This window comes from Panulirus ornatus, chromosome 17 (genome assembly GCF_036320965.1).
Source record: "Panulirus ornatus isolate Po-2019 chromosome 17, ASM3632096v1, whole genome shotgun sequence".
Classification (NCBI taxonomy): Eukaryota; Metazoa; Arthropoda; class Malacostraca; order Decapoda; family Palinuridae; genus Panulirus; species Panulirus ornatus.
The window spans coordinates 22,891,766-22,913,844 of record NC_092240.1 but is presented as its reverse complement, the minus strand read 5'-3'; the positions used below and the strand labels follow the sequence as shown (position 1 = coordinate 22,913,844).

The 22,079-nt window shown below is 42.1% G+C and overlaps 1 protein-coding gene and 1 long non-coding RNA gene across 3 annotated transcripts in view; one reads left to right on the top strand and one right to left on the bottom strand.

Moving 5' to 3' along the window:
- The window catches only part of Vps28 (vacuolar protein sorting 28), a 142,722-nt gene that overhangs the window by 66,521 nt on the left and 54,122 nt on the right, over positions 1-22,079 (top strand). The window lies entirely within an intron of this gene.
- LOC139754634 (uncharacterized) overlaps positions 1-22,079 on the bottom strand; it is a 33,351-nt gene that overhangs the window by 4,986 nt on the left and 6,286 nt on the right. For both annotated transcript variants that reach the window (XR_011713914.1, XR_011713915.1), the window contains exon 4: positions 16,756-16,789. This is a non-coding gene — a long non-coding RNA (uncharacterized lncRNA). The remainder of the gene's footprint in view (positions 1-16,755; positions 16,790-22,079) is intronic.

Here is a 22,079-nt window from a genome sequence, read left to right as displayed (position 1 = left end):
ACATTTCATTTCCAACACATCCACCATCTTCCACACAACCCTATCTATAGCCCTTGCCTCGCAACCATATAACATTGCTGGAACCACTGTCCCTTCAAACATACCCATTTTTGCTCTCCGTGCTATAGTTCTCGCCTTCCACACATCCTTCAACACTCCCAGAGCCTTCTCTCCCTCCCCCTACCTGTGACTCACTTCTGCTATCATGGTTTCATCTGCTGCTAAGTCCACTCCCAGATATCTAAAACACTTCACTTCCTCCAGTTTTTCTCCACTCAAGCTTACATCATAATTAACTTGCCCCTCAACCCCAGTGAACATAACCTTGCTCTTATTCACACTTACTCTCAACTTCTTTCATTACACTTGATCGGTTTCCCGTGTCAGTGAGGTAGCGCCAGGAAACTGAAGAAAGACCCATCCACATACACGCCCATATACATGTACACATTCATCCATTCCTGGCATCACCCTGCCCCACAAGAAACAGCATCGCCAGCCCCTGCATCAGCAAGGTAGCCCCGGGAAAACAAAGGCCACATTTGTTTACACTGTCTTTAGCTGTCATGAGTAATGAACCAAAAACATCTCCTTATCCACATGCAGACTCCACTTACCTATACATGGTTTAGCTAAGTTGTTTCACATCCTGATTCATTCCACTGACTGCATGTCAACCCTGGTATACCACATTACCAATTCACTATTCCTTGTAGCAAAAGAAATACCAGCTAACTGCATAAACAACAGTAACTTGTACTTCAACTGCATTTTTTATAGCAGACATAAAAAGTGAAGCAATTCATGCTTGAACTGACACAGAGTGCAGTCTGCAGATTTCTATTTACACACTTCCCTTGGAAGATCATCAGTTACTACGACATGAAAGACCTATGATTCCTGTATTAGAATCTTTAATCACTCAAGCCTAAGTATACAGCATAACTTTCAAGTCCATATATCATAAGGAAAATTTCCCATCTTTTCAGTTATGAATTAAAATATCCCTGAACTAAAAAGGCATTCTGTGAAAATTTGTCACCTACAGTGCAGTGTAGACATTACATTGAAATGATTGTAAATGCTTATGTAATATATATATATATATATATATATATATATATATATATATGGTGTGGGAGGCAAGTTGTTAGAAGCAGTGAAAAGTTTTTATTGAGGATGTAAGGCATGTGTACGTGTAGGAAGAGAGGAAGGAAAGCGATTGGTTCTCAGTGAATGTAGGTTTGCGGCTGGGGTGTGTGATGTCTCCATGGTTGTTTAATTTGTTTATGGATGGGGTTGTTAGGGAGGTGAATGCAAGAGTTTTGGAAAGAGGGGCAAGTATGAAGTCTGTTGTGGATGAGAGCGCTTGGGAAGTGAGTCAGTTGTTGTTCGCTGATGATACAGCGCTGGTGGCTGATTCATGTGAGAAACTGCAGAAGCTGGTGACTGAGTTTGGTTAAGTGTGTGAAAGAAGAAAGTTAAGAGTAAATGTGAATAAGAGCAAGGTTATTAGGTACAGTAGGGTTGAGGGTCAAGTCAATTGGGAGGTGAGTTTGAATGGAGAAAAACTGGAGGAAGTGAAGTGTTTTAGATATCTGGGAGTGGATCTGGCAGCGGATGGAAACATGGAAGCGGAAGTGGATCATAGGGTGGGGGAGGGGGCGAAAATTCTGGGAGCCTTGAAGAATGTGTGGAAGTCGAGAACATTATCTCGGAAAGCAAAAATGGGTATGTTTGAAGGAATAGTGGTTCCAACAATGTTATATGGTTGTGAGGCGTGGACTATGGATAGAGTTGTGCGCAGGAGGATGGATGTGCTGGAAATGAGATGTTTGAGGACAATGTGTGGTGTGAGGTGGTTTGATCGAGTAAGTAACGTAAGGGTAAGAGAGATGTGTGGAAATAAAAAGAGCGTGGTTAAGATAGCAGAAGAGGGTGTTTTGAAATGGTTTGGTCACATGGAGAGAATGAGAGAGGAAAGATTGACCAAGAGGATATATGTGTCGGAGGTGGAGGGAATGAGGAGAAGAGGGAGACCAAATTGGAGGTGGAAAGATGGAGCGAAAAAGATTTTGTGTGATCGGGGCCTGAACATGCAGGAGGGTGAAAGGAGGGCAAGGAATAGAGTGAATTGGAGCGATGTGGTATACCGGGGTTGACGTGCTGTCAATGGATTGAATCAAGGCATGTGAAGCGTCTGGGGTAAACCATGGAAAGCTGTGTAGGTATGTATATTTGCGTGTGTGGACGTATGTATATACATGTGTATGGGGGGTGGTTGGGCCATTTCTTTCGTCTGTTTCCTTGCGCTACCTCGCAAACGCGGGAGACAGCGACAAAGCAAATATATACATATTTTTTTTTTTATATATATATATATATATATATATATATATATATATATATATATATATATATATAATATGTTTTGGAAGGAGGTAAATAAAGTGCGTAAGACAAGGGAACAAATGGGAACTTCAGTGAAGGGGGCTAATGGGGAGGTGATAAGTAGTGGTTATGTGAAAAAGAGATGGAGTGAGTATTTTGAAGGTTTGTTGAATGTGTTTGATGACACGGTGGCAGATATAGGGTGTTTTGGTCAGGGTGGTGTGCAAAGTGAGAGGGTTAAGGAGAATGATTTGGTAAACAGAGAAGAGGTAGTAAAAGCTTTGCGGAAGATGAAAGCCGGCAAGGCAGCGGGTTTGGATGGTATTGCAGTGGAATTTATTAAAATAGGGGGCGACTATTATTGACTGGTTGTTAAGGTTATTTAATGTATGACTCATGGTGAGGTGCCTGAGGATTGGAGGAATGCATGCACAGTGCCATTGTACAAAGGCAAAGGAGATAAAAGTGAGTGCTCAAATTACAGAGGCACAAGTTTGTTGAGTATTCCTGGGAAATTATATGGGAGGGTATTGATTGAGTGGGTGAAGGCACATACAGAGCATCAGATTGGGGAAGAGCAGTGTGGTTTCAGAAGTGGTAGAGGATGTGTAGATCAGGTGTTTGCTCTGAAGAATGTATGCGAGAAATACTTAGAAAAACAAATGGATTTGTATGTAGCATTTATGGATCTGGAGAAGGCATATGATAAGAGTTGCTCTGTGGAAGGTATTAAGAATATATGGTGTGGGGGGCAGGTTGTTAGAAGCAGTGAAAAGTTTTTATCGAGGATGTAAGGCAAGTGTACGTGTAGGAAGAGAGGAAAGCAATTGGTTCTCAGTGAATGTTGGTTTGTGGCAGGGGTGTGTGATGTCTCCATGGTTGTTTAATTTGTTTATGGATGGGGTTGTTAGGGAGGTGAATGCAAGAGTCTTGGAAAGAGGGGCAAGTATGCAGTCTGTTGTGGATGAGAGAGCTTGGGAAGTAAGTCAGTTGTTCACTGATGATACAGCGCTGGTGGCTGATTCATGTGAAAATCTGCAGAAGCTGGTGACTGAATTCGGTAGTGTGTGAAAGAAGAAAGCAGAGAGTAAATGTACAGAAGAGCAAGGTTACTAGGTACAGTAGGGTTGAGGGACAAGTCGGGAGGTAAGTATGAATGGAGAAAAACTGGAGGAAGTGAAGTGTTTTAGATATTTAGGAGTGGATTTGGCAGAGAATGGAACCATGAAAGCGGAAGTGAATCATAGGGTAGGGGAGGGGGTGAAAGTTCTGGGAGCGTTGAAGAATGTGTGGAAGTCAAGAACATTATCTCGGAAAGCAAAAATGGGTGTTTGAAGGAATAGTGGTTCCAACAATATTATATGGTTGCGAGGCTTGGGCTGTAGATAGAGTTGTGCGGAGGAGGGTGGATGTGCTGGAAATGAGATGTTTGAGGACAATATGTGGTGAGGTGGTTTGATTGAGTAATTAATGAAAGGGTAAGAGAGATGTCTGGTAATAAAAAAGTGTGGTTGAGAGAGCAGAAGTGTTTAGAAATAGTTTGGTCACATGGAGAGAATGAGTGAGGAAAGACTGACCAAGAGGATATATGTGTAAGAGGTGGAGGGAACGAGAAGTGGGAGACCACCAAATTGGAGGTGGAAAGATGGAGTGAAAAGATTTTGAGTGATCAGGGCCTGAACATGCAGGAGGGTGAAAGTCGTGCAAGGAGTAGAGTGAATTGGAATGATGTGGTATACCGTGGTCGACGTGCTGTCATTGGATTGAACCAGGGCATGTGAAGTATCTGGGGTAAACCATGGAAAGTTATGTGAGGCCTGGATGTGGAAAGGGAGCTGTTTCAGTGCATTATACATGACAGGTAGAGACTGAGTGTGAACCAATGTGGCTTTTGTTGTCTTTTCCTAGCGCTACCTGGCGCACATGGGTGATGGGGGTGTATTTCATGCGTTGCAGGGTGGCAATGGTAATGAATAAAGGCAGACTATGAATTATGTACATGTATATACACACGTCTGTGTGTATATATATGTATACGTTGAGATGTATAGTTATGTGTATTTGCGTGTGGAGGTGTGTATGGGTGGGTTGGGCCATTCTTTCGTCTGTTTCCTTGCTTCACCATCGCTAACGCAGGAGACAGTAACAAAGCATAATAAATAAACATATATAATTTTTATATTATACTTTGTCACTGTCTCCCGTGTTAGCAAGGCAGCTGAAGGAAACAGGCGAAAGAATGGCCCAACCCACCCACATACACATGTATATAGACACGTCCACATGGGCACATATACACGTACATAATTCATAGTCTGCCCTTATTCATTCCTGTTGCCACCCAGCCACACATGAAATGACAACCCACCCCACTCCCCCACGTATATGTATATGTATATGTGTGTGTGTGTGTGTGTGTGTGTGTGTGTGTGTGTGTGTGTGTGTGTGTGTGTGGGGGGGGGGGGGGGGGGGGGGGTGTAGTGACAGTAGTAGTAGTAGTGTTAGGAAAAGACAACAAAGGCTACGTTCATTCACACTCAGTCTCTAGCTGTCATGTATAATGCACCGAAACCCAACCTCCCTTTCCACATCTAGGCCCCACAAAACTTTCCATGCTTTACCCCAGATGCTTCACATGCCCTGGTTCAATCCATTGACAGCGCATCGACCCCGGTATACCAAATTGTTCCAATTCACTATTCCTTGCACGCCTTTCACTCTCCTGCATGTTCAGATCATGATCACTCAGTATCTTTTTCACTCCATCTTTCCACCTCCAATTTGGTCTCCCACTTTATATCCTCTTTGTCAATCTTTCCTCACTCATTCTCTCCATGTGACCAAACTATTTCAAAACACCCTCTTCTGCACTCTCAATCACGCTTTTTATTACCAGACATCTCTCTTACCCTTTCATTATTTACTCAATCAAACCACCTCACCACATATTGTCCTCAAACATCTCATTTCCAGCACATCCACCCTTCTCCGCACAACTCTATCTATAGCCCACGCCTCGCAACCATATAACATTGTTGGAACCACTATTCCTTCAAACATACCCATTTTTGCTTTTCGAGATACTGTTCTCGACTTCCACACATTTTTCAATGCTCCCAGAACTTTCGCCCCCACCCTATGATTCACTTCCACGGTTACATCCACTGCCAAATCCACTTCTGGGTATCTAAAACATTTCCAGTTTTTTTTTCATTCAAACTTACCTCCCAATTGACTTGTCCTTCAACCCTACTGTACCTAATAACCTTATTCACATTTACTTTTAGCTTTCTTCTTTCACACACTTCACCAAACTCAGTCACCAGCTTTTGCAGTTTCTCACCCGAATCAGCCACAAGCGCTGTATCATCAGCGAACAACTGACTCACTTCCCAAGCTCTCTCAGACTGCATACTTGCCCCTCTTTCCAGAACTGGCATTCACCTCCTAACAACCCCATCCATAAACAAAAACAACCAGAGACATCACGCACCCCTGCCGCAAACCAACATTTACTGAGAACCATCTCAATCACTGTCCTCTCTTCCTACTCATACAGTTGGCTTACATCCTCGATAAAAACTTTTCGCTGCTTCTAATAACTTTCCTCCCAGACCATATATTCTTAATACCTCCCACAGAGCATCTCTATCAACTATCATATGCTTTCTCCAGATCCATAAATGCTACATAAATACATTTGCTTTTCTAAGTATTTCAAAGCAAACATCTGATCCACACATCCTCTACCACTCCTCAAACCACACTGCTCTTCCCCTATCTGATGCTCTGTGCATGCCTTCTCCCTCTCAATCAATACCCTCCCATATAATTTCCCAGGAATAATCAACTCAAACTTATACCTCTGTAATTGGAGCACTCAAGTTTTATCCCTTTTAACTTTGTACAATGGCACTATGCAAGCATCTTACCAATCCTCAGGCACCTCACCATGAGTCATACATTAAATAACCTTACCAACCAGTCAATACAGTAACCCCATTTTTTAATAAATTCCACTGCAATACCATCTAAACCCGCTGCCTTGCCGGCTTTCATCTTCTGCAAAGCTTTTACTACCTCTTCTCTGTTTACCAAATAATTCTCCCCAACCCTCTCACTTTGCACACCACCTTGACCAAAACACCATATATCTACCACTATCATCAAACACATTCAACAAACCATCAAAATTCTCACTCCATCTCACATCACTACTTGTCATCACCTCCCCTTCACTGATGTTCCCATTTGTTTAGCTTGTCTTACACTTTATTTACCTCCTTCCAAAACATCTTTCATTCTCCCTAAAATTTAATGATTCTCACCCCTACTCTCATTTGCCCTCTTTCACCTCTTGTACCCTTCTCTTGACCTCCTGCCTTTCTTTTATACATCTCCCAGTCATTTGCATTATTCTCCAGCAAAAATAATCCAAATGCCTCTCTATCCTCTTTCACTAATAATCTTACATCTTCATCCCACCACTCACTACCCTTTCTAATATGCAAACCTCCCACACTTCTAATGCCACAAGCATCTTTACATCCCTTTCCTCCCCCACTCCCCTTACATCCTTTGTTCTCACTTTTTTCCATTCTGTGCTCAGTCTCTCCTGGTACTTTCTCACACAAGTCCCCTTCCCAAGCTCACTTACTCTCACCAATCTCTTCACCCCAACGTTCTCCCTTCTGAAAACCTCTACAAATCTTCACCTTTGCCTCCACAAGATAATGATCTGACATTCCTCCAGTTGCACCTCTCAGCACATTAACATCCAAAAGTCTCTCTGCGCACCTATCAATTGACACGTAATCCAATAACGCTCTCTGGCCATCTCTCCTACTTACACACAAACTTATGTATATCTCTTTTAAACCAGGTATTCCCAATTACCAGTCCTTTTTCAGCACAAACCTACAAGCTCTTCACCATTACCATTTACAACACTGAACACCCCATGTACACCAATTATTCCCTCAACTGCCACACTACTTATCTTTGCATTCAAGTCACCCATCACTATAACCCGGTCTCGTGCATCAAAACTACGAACACACACACTCAGCTGTTCCCAAAATACTTGCCTCTCATGATCTTTCTTCTCATGACCAGGTGCATAGGCACCAATAATCATCCACCTCTCTCCATCCACTTTCAGTTTTACCCATATTAATCTAGAGTTTACTTTTTTACACTATCACATACATTTGTATGTACGTTTTTGTATGCATGTTTGAAATGAATATGTGTGGGTATGGGCATTTATGTTATATCTATATGTGTATATGAGGGGTTGGGCCATTCTTAGTCTGGTTGCGTTACCTCACTGATGTGTTCAACAGCGATTAAGTATAATAATACATGTACATTATCTCGGAAAGCAAAAATGGGTATGTTTGAAGGAATAGTGGTTCCAACAATGTTGTATGGTTGCGAGGCGTGGGCTATGGATAGAGTTGTGCACAGGAGGATGGATGTGCTGGAAATGAGATGTTTGAGGACAATGTGTGGTGTGAGGTGGTTTGATCGAGTAAGTAACGTAAGGGTAAGAGATGTGTGGAAATAAAAAGAGCGTGGTTGAGAGCAGAAGAGGGTGTTTTGAAATCGTTTGGGCACATGGAGAGAATGAGTGAGGAAAGATTGACCAAGAGGATATATGTGTCGGAGGTGGAGGGAACGAGGAGAAGAGGGAGACCAAATTGGAGGTGGAAAGATGGAGTGAAAAAGATTTTGTGTGATCGGGGCCTCAACATGCAGGAGGGTGAAAGGAGGGCAAGGAATAGAGTGAATTGGAGCGATGTGGTATACCTTGGTTGACGTGCTGTCAGTGGATTGAATCGGGGCATGTGAAGCGTCTGGGGTAAACCATGGAAAGCTGTGTAGGTATGTATATTTGCGTGTGTGGTGGTATGTATATACATGTGTATGGGGGTGGGTTGGGCATTTCTTTCGTCTATTTCCTTGTGCTACCTCGCAAACGCGGGAGACAGCAAAAAAAAAAAAAAAAAAAAAAAAAAAAAAAAATGTATGGTTGTTTATGTATACTTGTGTATGTAAATTTATAAAGTAATTTTGCAACTGAAAATAGCATCAAGTGATAGAAGAGTTAAAAGAATGTGTAAACTGTATTTCTTTTTTTCTTTCATACTAGTCGCCATTTCCCGCATTAGCGAGGTAGCTTTAAGAACAGGACTGGGCCTTCGAGGGAAAATCCTCACCTGGCCCCCTTCTGTTACTTCTCGAAAATTAAAAAAATAAGAAGGGGAGGATTTCCAGCCCCCACACTCCCTCCCCTTTTAGTTGTCTTCTATGACACACAGGGAATATGTGGGAAGTATTCTTTCTCTCCTATCCCCAGGGATAATAAATCAAACTATAAAATGATAATTAAAATGATGAACCAACATTTTATATAATCTACTAACCTTCATGCCTGCATGAACCTGGTGGCACAACATCCTGAAATTTTAAGAGCTATTAAAATCAATGTAAAGATATATATATATATATATATATCTATATACATATGTATAAATAATATTTGTCAGAAACAATACATTCCACAGTTTAAGTTAGTTAAGAATGATAACGCATTTATTCATCACAGTTAATTACCCTACTCATATTGCACTAGTGCCAGCAAAAACTATAAATGTAATGAGGTAGTGGGGTCCAACTTGGTGTTACAAGATGAAAGAATATTAGTGTGACATGCAGATGATGCACATGTAGGAAGTGCTAATCCTTATCCACCCATTCTCTACCACTTCTTAAACCACTCTTCCTAAACTAATGCTCTGTGCATGCCTTCACCCTCTCAATCAATACCCTCCCACCCAATAAAGGAGTCATGCTGGTAGTGCTCATCCTCCCCGAAGGCTCAGATTGGGGTGTCTAAATGTGTGTGGATGTAACCAAGATGAGAAAAAAGGAGATGGGTAGTATGTTTTGGCTCAGTGAAACAAAGATCAAGGGTAAAGGGGAAGAGTGGTTTGGGAATGTCTTGGGAGTGAAGTCAGGGGTCAGTGAGAGGACAAGAGCAATGGAAGGAGTAGCACTAGTGAAACAAGAGTGGTGGGTGTATGTGACAGTGTAAGAAAGTAAACTAGATTGATACAAGTAAAACAAAGTGGATGGAGATGGGTGTATATTGGTGCATATGCACCTGGGCATGAGAAGAAAGATCATGAGAGGCAAGTGTTTTGGGAGCAGCTGAGAGAGTGTTAACAGTTTTGATGCACGAGACCGGGTTATAGTGATGGGTGATTTGAATGCAAAGGTAAGTAACGTGGCAGTTGAGGGAATAATTGGTGTACATGGGGTGTTCAGTGTTGTAAATGGAAATGGTGAAAAGCTTGTAGACTTATGTGCTGAAAAATGACTAGTGATTGGGGAATACCTGGCTTAGAAAGACATACATAATTATATGAAAGTAGGAGAGATGGCCAGAGAGCGTTACTGGATTGAGCGTTACTGGATTAAGTGTTAATTGATAGGCGCACGAAAGAGACTCTTGGATGTTAATGTGCTATGAGGTGCAACTGGAGGGATGTCTGATCATTATCTTGAGGTGAAGATATGTAGAGGTTTTCAGAAAAGAAGAGAATGTTGGGGTGAAGAGAGTGGTAAGAGGAAGTGAGCTTGGGAAGGAGATGTGTGAGGAAGTACCAGGAGAGACTGAGTACAGAATGGAAAAAGGTGAGAACAAAGGACATAAGGGGAGTGTGGGATGAATGGGATGTACTTAGGGAAGCAGTGATGGCTTGTGGCATGAGAAGCGTGGGAGGTGGGCAGATTACAAAGGATCGTGAGTGGTGAAGAAGTAAGATTGTTAGTGAAAAAGAAGAAAGGCATTTGGACGATTTTTGCAGGGAAATAATACAAATGACAGATGTATAAAAGAGGCAAGAAGTCAAGAGAAAGGTGCAAGAGGCAAAAGAGGGCAAATGAGAGTTGGGGTGAGAGTATCATTAAATTTTAGGGAGAATAAAAAGATGTTCTGGAAGGAGTAAATAAAGTGCATAAGACAAGGGTACAAATGGGAACATCAGTGAAGGGGGCTAATGGGGAGGTGATAAGTAGTGGTGATGCGAGGAGATGGAGTGAGTATTTAGTTTTGTTGAAGGTGTTTGATAAGAGTGGCCTATATATGGTGTTTTGGTTGAGGTGGTGTGCAAAGCAAGAGGGTTAGGGAGAATGATTTGGTAAACAGAAGAGGTAGTAAAAGCTTTGCGGAAGATGAAAGCTGGCAAGGCAGCAGGTTTGGATATTGCAAAGGAATTTATTAAAAAAAAGGGAGTGACTGTATTGTTGACTGGTTGGTAAGGTTATTCTATGTATGTATGATTCATGGTGAGGTGCCTGAGGATTGGCGGAATGCTTGCATAGTGCCATAGTACAAAGACAAGGGGGATAAAAGTGAGTGCTCCAATTACAGAGGTACAAGTTTGTTGAGTATTCCTGGGAAATTATATGGAAGGGTATTGATTGAAAGGGGTGATGGCATATACAGAGCTTCAGATTGGGGAAGAACAGTGTGGCTTGAGAAGTGGTAGAGGATGTGTGGATCAGGCGTTTGCTTTGAAGAATGTACCTGAGAAATAACTAGAAAAGCAAATGGATTTGTATGTTGCATTTATGGATCTGGAGAAGGCATATTATACTATGGAAAGTATTAAGAATATATGGTGAGGGAGGTAAGTTGTTAGAAGCAGTGAAAAGTTTTTATTGAGGATGTAAGGCATGTGTACGAGTAAGAAGAGAGGAAAGTGACTGGTTCTCGGTGAGTTGGTTTGCGGCTGGGGTGCATGATGTCTCCATGGTTGTTTAATTTGTTTAATGATGGGGTTGTTAGGGAGGCGAATGCAAGAGTTTTGGAAAGAGGGGCAAGTATGCAGTGTTGTCAATTGTTGTTCACTTATGATAACGGTGCTGGTGGCTGATTCGGGTGAGAAACTGCAGAAGCTGGTGACAGTTTGGTAGTGTGTGAAAGAAGAAAGCCGAGAGTAAATGTGAATAGGAGCAAGGTACATTAGGATTGAGGGACAAGGTCAATTGGGAAGTATGTTTGAATGAAAAAAAAAAAAAAACTGGAGGAGGAAATGTTTTAGATATCTGGGAGTGGATTTGGCAGCAGATGGAACCATGAAAGCGGATGTGAATTATAGGGTGGGGGAGGGGGTGAAAGTTCTGGGAACATTGAAAAATTGTGGAAGTCGTGAACGTTTATCTTGAAAGCAAAAATGGGTATGTTTGAAGGAATAGTGGTTCCAACAATGTTGTATGGTTGCGAGGCGTGGGCTATGGATAGAGTTGTGCACAGGAGGATGGATGTGCTGAAATGAGAGTTTGAGACAATGTGTGGTGTGAGGTGGTTTGATCGAGTAAGTAACGTAAGGGTAAGAGATGTGTGGAAATAAAAAGAGCGTGGTTGAGAGCAGAAGAGGGTGTTTTGAAATCGTTTGGGCACATGGAGAGAATGAGTGAGGAAAGATTGACCAAGAGGATATATGTGTCGGAGGTGGAGGGAACGAGGAGAAGAGGGAGACCAAATTGGTGGAAAGATGGAGTGAAAAAGATTTTGTTGTGATCGGGGCCTCAACATGCAGGAGGGTGAAAGGAGGGCAAGGAATAGAGTGAATTGGAGCGATAGTGGTATACCATGTAGACGTGCTGTCAGTGGATTGAATCGGGGCATGTGAAACGTCTGGGTAAACCATGGAAAGCTGTGTAGGTATGTATATTTGCGTGTGTGGTGGTATGTATATAATGTGTATGGGGGTGGGTTGGGCATTTCTTTCGTCTATTTCCTTGTGCTACCTCGCAAACGCGGGTGGAGATGGAGACAGCAAAAAAAAAAAAAAAAAAAAAAAAAAAAAAAAAATGTATGGTTGTTTATGTATACTTGTGTATGTAAATTTATAAAGTAATTTTGCAACTGAATAAATAGCATAAAGTGATTAGAAGAGTTAAAAGAATGTTGTAAATGGTATTTCTTTTTTTCTTTCATACTAGTCGCCATTTCCCGCATTAGCGAGGTAGCTTTAAGAACAGGACTGGGCCTTCGAGGGAAAATCCTCACCTGGCCCCCTTCTGTTACTTCTCGAAAATTAAAAAAATAAGAAGGGGAGGATTTCCAGCCCCCACACTCCCTCCCCTTTTAGTTGTCTTCTATGACACACAGGGAATATGTGGGAAGTATTCTTTTCTCTCCTATCCCCAGGGATAATAAATCAAACTATAAAATGATAATTAAAATGATGAACCAACATTTTATATAATCTACTAACCTTCATGCCTGCATGAACCTGGTGGCACAACTCCTGAAATTTTAAGAGCTATTAAAATCAATGTAAAGATATATATATATATATATATATTATATCTATATACATATGTATAAATAATATTTGTCAGAAACAATACATTCCACAGTTTAAGTTAGTTAAGAATGATAACGCATTTATTCATCACAGTTAATTACCCTACTCATATTGCACTAGTGCCAGCAAAAACTATAAATGTAATGAGGTAGTGGGTCCAACTTGGTGTTACAAGATGAAAGAATATTAGTGTGACATGCAAGATGATGCACTATGTAGGAAGTGTAATCCTTATCCACCCATTCTCTACCAGCCTTAACCAACTGCGCTTCCTAAACGAATGCTCTGTTGCAGTGGCCTTCACCCTCTCAATCAATACCCTCCCACCCAATAAAGGAGTCATGCTGGTAGTGCTCATCCTCCCCGAAGGCTCAATTGGGGTGTCTAAATGTGTGTGGATGTAACCAAGATGAGAAAAAAGGAGATGGTAGTATGTTTTGGCTCAGAGTGAAACAAAGATCAAGGGTAAAGGGGAAGAGTGGTTTGGGAATGTCTTGGGAGTGAAGTCAGGGGTCAGTGAGAGGACAAGAGCATGGATAGGAGTAGCAGTTAGCACTTAGCACAGCACTAGTGAAACAAGAGTGGTGGGTGGTATGTGACAGTGTAAGAAAGTAAACTAGATTGATACAAGTAAAACAAAGTGGATGGAGATGGGTGTATATTGGTGCATATGCACCTGGGCATGAGAAGAAAGATCATGAGAGGCAAGTGTTTTGGGAGCAGCTGAGAGAGTGTTAACAGTTTTGATGCACGAGACCGGGTTATAGTGATGGGTGATTTGAATGCAAGGTAAGTAACGTGGCAGTTGAGGGGGAAGAAATAATTGGTGTGTGACATGGGGGTGTTCAGTGTTGTAATGGAAATGGTGAAAAGCTTGTAGACTTATGTGCTGAAAAATGACTAGTGATTGGGGAATACCTGGCTTAGAAAGACATACATAATTATATGAATGAGGAGAGTGGGGCCTCAGAGAAGAGGGGGGGGGAAAGGGGGTCGTACACCTTATTAGTGCGCTTGCATTGCGCGGTATACTGTTATGGTGGGTTTTTTGTTTCGGTGGGCTTTGACGTTTGGGGTGGTGCTTGTTACAGAGCGTTTACTTTCGATGGTTAATGGAGTGAGCGTTACTGGGATTATTAAGTGTTAATTGATAGGCGCACGAAAGAGACTCTTGGATGTTAATGTGCTTATGAGGTGCAATGGTAACAGGGAGTTCTGTATCATTATCTTGAGGGAAGATATGTAGAGGTTTTCAGAAAAGAAGAGAATGTCTGGGTGTGAAGAGTGTGGTGTAAGAGGGAAGTGGGCTTGGGAAGGAGATGTGTGAGGAAGTACCAGGAGAGACTGAGTACAGAATGGAAAAAGGTGAAAACAAAGGACATAAGGGGAGTGTGGGATGAATGGGATGTACTTAGGGAAGCAGTGATGGCTTGTGGCATGAGAAGCGTGGAGGTGGGCAGATTACAAAGGATCGTGAGTGGTGAAGAAGTAAGATTGTTAGTGAAAAAGAAGAAAGGCATTTGGACGATTTTTGCAGGGGAAATAATACAAATGACAGATGTATAAAAGAGGCAAGAAGTCAAGAGAAAGGTGCAAGAGGCAAAAGAGGGCAAATGAGAGTTGGGGTGAGAGTATCATTAAATTTTAGGGAGAATAAAAAGATGTTCTGGAAGGAGTAAATAAAGTGCATAAGACAAGGGTACAAATGGAACATCAGTGAAGGGGGCTAATGGGGAGGTGGATAAGTAGTGGTGATTGTTGATGCGAGGAGATGGAGTGAGTATTTAGTTTTGTTGAAGGTGTTTGATAAGAGTGGCCTATATATGGTGTTTTGGTTGAGGTGGTGTTGCAAAGCAAGAGGGTTTAGGGAGAATGATTTGGTAAACAGAAGAGGTAGTAAAAGCTTTGCGGAAGATGAAAGCTGGCAAGGCAGCAGGTTTGGATATTGCAAAGGAATTTATTAAAAAAAAGGGAGTGACTGTATTGTTGACTGGTTGGTAAGGTTATTCTATGTATGTATGATTCATGGTGGGTGCCTGAGGATTGGCGAGATGCTTGCATAGTGCCATAGTACAAAGACAAGGGGGATAAAAAAGCGAACGATAGAATCATTTTACGTGCTCCAATTACAGAGGTAACAAGTTTGTTGAGTATTCCTGGGAAATTATATGGAAGGGTATTGATTGAAAGGGGTGATGGCATATACAGAGCTTCAGATTGGGGAAGAACAGTGTGGCTTGAGAAGTGGTAGAGGATGTGTGGATCAGGCGTTTGCTTTGAAGAATGTACCTGAGAAATAACTAGAAAAGCAAATGGATTTGTATGTTGCATTTATGGATCTGGAGAAGGCATATTATACTATGGAAAGTATTAAGAATATATGGTGAGGGAGGTAAGTTGTTAGAAGCAGTGAAAAGTTTTTATTGAGGATGTAAGGCATGTGTACGAGTAAGAAGAGAGGAAAGTGACTGGTTCTCGTGAGTTGGTTTGCGGCTGGGGTGCATGATGTCTCCATGGTTGTTTAATTTGTTTAATGATGGGGTTGTTAGGGAGGCGAATGCAAGAGTTTTGGAAAGAGGGGCAAGTATGCAGTGTTGTCAATTGTTGTTCACTTATGAATAACGGTGCTGGTGGCTGATTCGGGTGAGAAACTGCAGAAGCTGGTGACAGTTTGGTAGTGTGTGAAAGAAGAAAGCCGAGAGTAAATGTGAATAGGAGCAAGGTACATTAGGATTGAGGGACAGGTCAATTGGGAAGTATGTTTGAATGAAAAAAAAAAAAAAACTGGAGGAGGAAATGTTTTAGATATCTGGGAGTGGATTTGGCAGCAGATGGAACCATGAAAGCGGATGTGAATTATAGGGTGGGGGAGGGGGTGAAAGTTCTGGGAACATTGAAAAAATGTGTGAGAAGTCTCGTTGAAACGTTAATCTTGGAAAGCAAAAATGGGTATGAAGGAATAGTGGTTCCACTGGTTCCTTCAACGTTTATATGGTTTGTGAGGCGTGAGCTATATGTAGTTGTGCGGATGAGGGGTGAAGTGCTGGAAATGAGTTGTTCGAGGACAATATGTGGTGTGAGGAGTTTTGATTGAGTAAGTAACGAAAGGGTGAGAGATGCAGGTAATAAAAAGTGTGGTTGAGAGAGAGCAGTAGAGGGTGTTTTTGAAATCGTTTGGGCACATGGAGAGAATGAGTGAGGAAAGATTGACCAAGAGGATATATGTGTCGGAGGTGGAGGGAACGAGGAGAAGAGGGAGACCAAATTGGTGGAAAGATGGAGTGAAAAAGATTTTGTGTGATCGGGGCCTCAACATGCAGGAGGGTGAAAGGAGGGCAAGGAATAGAGTGAATTGGAGCGATGTGGTATACCTTGGTTGACGTGCTGTCAGTGGATTGAATCGGGGCATGTGAAACGTCTGGGGTAAACCATGGAAAGCTGTGTAGGTATGTATATTTGCGTGTGTGGTGGTATGTATATACATGTGTATGGGGGTGGGTTGGGCATTTCTTTCGTCTATTTCCTTGTGCTACCTCGCAAACGCGGGAGACAGCAAAAAAAAAAAAAAAAAAAAAAAATGTATGGTTGTTTATGTATACTTGTGTATGTAAATTTATAAAGTAATTTTGCAACTGAAAATAGCATCAAGTGATAGAAGAGTTAAAAGAATGTGTAAACTGTATTTCTTTTTTTCTTTCATACTAGTCGCCATTTCCCGCATTAGCGAGGTAGCTTTAAGAACAGGACTGGGCCTTCGAGGGAAAATCCTCACCTGGCCCCCTTCTGTTACTTCTCGAAAATTAAAAAAATAAGAAGGGGAGGATTTCCAGCCCCCACACTCCCTCCCCTTTTAGTTGTCTTCTATGACACACAGGGAATATGTGGGAAGTATTCTTTCTCTCCTATCCCCAGGGATAATAAATCAAACTATAAAATGATAATTAAAATGATGAACCAACATTTTATATAATCTACTAACCTTCATGCCTGCATGAACCTGGTGGCACAACATCCTGAAATTTTAAGAGCTATTAAAATCAATGTAAAGATATATATATATATATATATATCTATATACATATGTATAAATAATATTTGTCAGAAACAATACATTCCACAGTTTAAGTTAGTTAAGAATGATAACGCATTTATTCATCACAGTTAATTACCCTACTCATATTGCACTAGTGCCAGCAAAAACTATAAATGTAATGAGGTAGTGGGGTCCAACTTGGTGTTACAAGATGAAAGAATATTAGTGTGACATGCAGATGATGCACATGTAGGAAGTGCTAATCCTTATCCACCCATTCTCTACCACTTCTTAAACCACTCTTCCTAAACTAATGCTCTGTGCATGCCTTCACCCTCTCAATCAATACCCTCCCACCCAATAAAGGAGTCATGCTGGTAGTGCTCATCCTCCCCGAAGGCTCAGATTGGGGTGTCTAAATGTGTGTGGATGTAACCAAGATGAGAAAAAAGGAGATGGGTAGTATGTTTTGGCTCAGTGAAACAAAGATCAAGGGTAAAGGGGAAGAGTGGTTTGGGAATGTCTTGGGAGTGAAGTCAGGGGTCAGTGAGAGGACAAGAGCAATGGAAGGAGTAGCACTAGTGAAACAAGAGTGGTGGGTGTATGTGACAGTGTAAGAAAGTAAACTAGATTGATACAAGTAAAACAAAGTGGATGGAGATGGGTGTATATTGGTGCATATGCACCTGGGCATGAGAAGAAAGATCATGAGAGGCAAGTGTTTTGGGAGCAGCTGAGAGAGTGTTAACAGTTTTGATGCACGAGACCGGGTTATAGTGATGGGTGATTTGAATGCAAAGGTAAGTAACGTGGCAGTTGAGGGAATAATTGGTGTACATGGGGTGTTCAGTGTTGTAAATGGAAATGGTGAAAAGCTTGTAGACTTATGTGCTGAAAAATGACTAGTGATTGGGGAATACCTGGCTTAGAAAGACATACATAATTATATGAAAGTAGGAGAGATGGCCAGAGAGCGTTACTGGATTGAGCGTTACTGGATTAAGTGTTAATTGATAGGCGCACGAAAGAGACTCTTGGATGTTAATGTGCTATGAGGTGCAACTGGAGGGATGTCTGATCATTATCTTGAGGTGAAGATATGTAGAGGTTTTCAGAAAAGAAGAGAATGTTGGGGTGAAGAGAGTGGTAAGAGGAAGTGAGCTTGGGAAGGAGATGTGTGAGGAAGTACCAGGAGAGACTGAGTACAGAATGGAAAAAGGTGAGAACAAAGGACATAAGGGGAGTGTGGGATGAATGGGATGTACTTAGGGAAGCAGTGATGGCTTGTGGCATGAGAAGCGTGGGAGGTGGGCAGATTACAAAGGATCGTGAGTGGTGAAGAAGTAAGATTGTTAGTGAAAAAGAAGAAAGGCATTTGGACGATTTTTGCAGGGAAATAATACAAATGACAGATGTATAAAAGAGGCAAGAAGTCAAGAGAAAGGTGCAAGAGGCAAAAGAGGGCAAATGAGAGTTGGGGTGAGAGTATCATTAAATTTTAGGGAGAATAAAAAGATGTTCTGGAAGGAGTAAATAAAGTGCATAAGACAAGGGTACAAATGGGAACATCAGTGAAGGGGGCTAATGGGGAGGTGATAAGTAGTGGTGATGCGAGGAGATGGAGTGAGTATTTAGTTTTGTTGAAGGTGTTTGATAAGAGTGGCCTATATATGGTGTTTTGGTTGAGGTGGTGTGCAAAGCAAGAGGGTTAGGGAGAATGATTTGGTAAACAGAAGAGGTAGTAAAAGCTTTGCGGAAGATGAAAGCTGGCAAGGCAGCAGGTTTGGATATTGCAAAGGAATTTATTAAAAAAAAGGGAGTGACTGTATTGTTGACTGGTTGGTAAGGTTATTCTATGTATGTATGATTCATGGTGAGGTGCCTGAGGATTGGCGGAATGCTTGCATAGTGCCATAGTACAAAGACAAGGGGGATAAAAGCGAGTGCTCCAATTACAGAGGTACAAGTTTGTTGAGTATTCCTGGGAAATTATATGGAAGGGTATTGATTGAAAGGGGTGATGGCATATACAGAGCTTCAGATTGGGGAAGAACAGTGTGGCTTGAGAAGTGGTAGAGGATGTGTGGATCAGGCGTTTGCTTTGAAGAATGTACCTGAGAAATAACTAGAAAAGCAAATGGATTTGTATGTTGCATTTATGGATCTGGAGAAGGCATATTATACTATGGAAAGTATTAAGAATATATGGTGAGGGAGGTAAGTTGTTAGAAGCAGTGAAAAGTTTTTATTGAGGATGTAAGGCATGTGTACGAGTAAGAAGAGAGGAAAGTGACTGGTTCTCGGTGAGTTGGTTTGCGGCTGGGGTGCATGATGTCTCCATGGTTGTTTAATTTGTTTAATGATGGGGTTGTTAGGGAGGCGAATGCAAGAGTTTTGGAAAGAGGGGCAAGTATGCAGTGTTGTCAATTGTTGTTCACTTATGATAACGGTGCTGGTGGCTGATTCGGGTGAGAAACTGCAGAAGCTGGTGACAGTTTGGTAGTGTGTGAAAGAAGAAAGCCGAGAGTAAATGTGAATAGGAGCAAGGTACATTAGGATTGAGGGACAAGTCAATTGGGAAGTATGTTTGAATGAAAAAAAAAAAAAAAAACTGGAGGAGGAAATGTTTTAGATATCTGGGAGTGGATTTGGCAGCAGATGGAACCATGAAAGCGGATGTGAATTATAGGGTGGGGGAGGGGGTGAAAGTTCTGGGAACATTGAAAAATGTGTGGAAGTCGTGAACGTTATCTTGGAAAGCAAAAATGGGTATGAAGGAATAGTGGTTCCACTGGTTCCATCAACGTTATATGGTTGTGAGGCGTGAGCTATATGTAGTTGTGCGGATGAGGGTGGAAGTGCTGGAAATGAGTTGTTCGAGGACAATATGTGGTGTGAGGAGTTTTGATTGAGTAAGTAACGAAAGGGTGAGAGATGCAGGTAATAAAAAGTGTGGTTGAGAGAGAGCAGTAGAGGGTGTTTTGAAATGGTTTGGTCACATGCAGAGAATGAGGGAGGAAAGATTGACAGAGGATATATGTGTCAGAGGTGGAGGGAACGAGGAGAAGTGGGAGACCAAATTAGAGATGGAAAGATTTTGAGCAATAGGGGCCTGAACATGCAGGAGGGTGAAAGGCGCGCAAATAGAGTGAATTGGAACGATGTGGTATACCAGGGTCGACATGCTGTCAATGGACTGCACAAAGGCATGTGAAGCATCTGGGGTAAACCATGGAAAGTTTAGTGGGCCTGGATGTGGAAAGGGAGCTGTGATTTCAGTGCATTATACATGACAGCTAGAGACAATGTGAACGAATGTGGCCTTTGTTATCTTTTCCTAGTGCTAGCTTGTGCACATGCAGGGGGAGAGGGTTGTCATTTCATGTGTGGCAGGGTGGCAACGGGAATGAATAAGCAGACAGTATGAATTATGCACACGTGTATATATGTCTGTGTGTGTGTGTGTGTGTATATATATATATATATATATATATATATACACACACACATATATCCCTGGGGATAGGGGAGAAAGAATACTTCCCACGTATTCCCTGTGAGTCGTAGAAGGCGACTAAAAGGGGGAGTGAGCAGGGGGCTGGAAATCCTCCCCTCTTTTTTTTTTCCAAAAGAAGGAACAGAGAAGGGGGCCAGGTGAGGATATTCCCCACAAAGGCCCAGTCCTCTCTTCTTAACGCTTCCTCGCTAACGCGGGAAATGGCAAATAGTTTGAAAAAAATATTTATTTTATTTATTATACTTTGTCGCTGTCTCCCGCGTTTGCGAGGTAGCGCAAGGAAACAGACGAAAGAAATGGCCCAACCCCCCCCCCCCCATACACATGTATATACATACGTCCACACACGCAAATATACATACCTACACAGCTTTCCATGCCTTGATTCAATCCACTGACAGCACGTCAACCCCGGTATACCACATCGCTCCAATTCACTCTATTCCTTGCCCTCCTCTCACCCTCCTGCATGTTCAGGCCCTGATCACACAAAATCTTTTTCACTCCATCTTTCCAGAAGATGGTGACTGAGTTTGGTAAAGTGTGTGAAAGAAGAAAGTTAAGAGTAAATGTGAATAAGAGCAAGGTTATTAGGTACAGTAGGGTTGAGGGTCAAGTCAATTGGGAGGTAAGTTTGAATGGAGAAAAACTGGAGGAAGTAGTGTTTCAGATATCTGGGAGTGGATCTAACAGCGGATGGAACCATGGAAGCGGAAGTGGATCATAGGGTGGGGGAGGGGGCGAAAATCCTGGGGGCCTTGAAGAATGTGTGGAAGTCGAGAACATTATCTCGGAAAGCAAAAATGGCTATGTTTGAAGGAATAGTGGTTCCAACAATGTTGTATGGTTGCGAGGCGTGGGCTATGGATAGAGTTGTGCGCAGGAGGGTGGATGTGCTAGAAATGAGATGTTTGAGGACAATGTGTGGTGTAAGGTGGTTTGATCGAATAAGTAATGTAAGGGTAAGAAGATGTGTGGAAATAAAAAGAGCGTGGTTGAGAGAGCAGAAGAGGGTGTTTTGAAATGGTTTGGGCACATGGAGAGAATGAGTGAGGAAAGATTGACCAAGACAATATATGTGTAAGAGGTGGAGGGAACGAGAAGTGGGAGACCAAATTGGAGGTGGAAAGATGGAGTGAAAAAGATTGTGATTGGGGCCTGAACATGCAGGAGGGTGAAAGGAGGGCAAGGAATAGTGTGAATTGGATCGATGTGGTATACCAGGGTTGACGTGCTGTCAGTGGATTGAATCAGGGCATGTGAAGCGTCTGGGGTAAACCATGGAAAGTTGTGTGGGGCCTGGATGTGGAAAGGGAGCTGTGGTTTCGGGCATTATTGCATGACAGCTGGAGACTGAGTGTGAACGAATGGGGCCTTTGTTGTCTTTTCCTAGTGCTACCTCGCACACATGAGGGGGGAGGGGGATGGTATTCCATGTGTGGTGAGGTGGCGATGGGAATGAATAGGGGCAGACAGTGTGAATTGTGTGCATGGGTATATATGTATGTGTCTGTGTGTGCATATATATGTGTACATTGAGATGTATAGGTATGTATATTTGTGTGTGTGGGCGTGTGTGTGTGTGTGTACATTGTGTATGGGGGTGGGTTGGGCCATTTCTTTCGTCTGTTTCCTTGCGCTACCTTGCAGACGCGGGAGACAGCGACAAAGCAAAATATATAAAAAAAAAATATATCCCTGGGGATAGGGGATAAAGAATACTTCCCACGTATTCCCTGCGTGTCATAGAAGG